The sequence below is a fragment of the Asparagus officinalis genome, chromosome 2 (assembly GCF_001876935.1).
Source record: "Asparagus officinalis chromosome 2, Aspof.V1, whole genome shotgun sequence".
Lineage (NCBI taxonomy): Eukaryota > Viridiplantae > Streptophyta > Magnoliopsida > Asparagales > Asparagaceae > Asparagus > Asparagus officinalis.
Genome location: NC_033795.1, coordinates 77,143,265 through 77,144,247, shown reverse-complemented (window position 1 = coordinate 77,144,247; position 983 = coordinate 77,143,265).

The following is a 983-nucleotide window of genomic DNA, read 5'->3' as shown; positions in this document are numbered from 1 at the left end:
GTTGTTGAGTTATCCTTAAGAATATTTTTAGAAAAATACTCTCCAGAAACTTCTCAACAAAAATAGGGAATAGTTTATACTCGTATACCTTATTGGAGTAGTGTTCGTGTCCGAACGAACTGAACCGCCCTGGTTCAAGACTGGTTCAAGACTGGTTATAAAGAAACCAATGCTTGTATGTGTGTAGTGATTTGAGCTTAAAGTATTGAACACACATAATAATAAACCTAAACTAAATTACCCAAGCTTGATCTTGATCTTCAATAAGGCTTGACTTAGTAAACTTGGCGGATGAAGCTTGAACTTGTATCTTTAACCTTAACTTGAATGTATATTCTTTCACTCCACTATTCCACTAACCTCCATTGGATATAATCGTGAATGTGCAAATCCATTCATCCTCCAACGTATTGTTGCCTAGAAATAAATACAAGAACACAAAACACTAGACAAAATATATTAGTGGTAAATTGTTTGTTAAACATTATCAAAAACAAAAGAGGCTAACATCTCTCCCTTTTTGATGATAGATAAACAATTTACGAAAAGGATATATGCAGAAAGGAACATGAATATAATAAAAACTTAGAATAATCACTGTATATTAAACAAGAACGGCTAATCACTCACATATTTCCTCCCCCTTTGACAAATCAAAAAGGGGAAAAACAATATGAAGAATGCCGAGAGCAAAAAGCTCTAACTGAGATTAATATGCGTATGGCGTGAGTATAAACAGTAATAGGATGCCGTCCCTTACAAATGTCCCATGAATGTATTGAAATAAAGGCTAAGGCAACATGTGGAGTTTAGGCATAGATAAAAACATGCATAAAATTACTCACATATATCAAATAATGAGAAACAACATAGTAAGAGCGTCTTTTTGTGAAGATATGTGGGTGTGTCGTGCAAGGCATTATTTGTTTGTATAAACTATAAATCGGTAATAGTTAAAAAAGAGTTTGATGAGAATCAAAGAG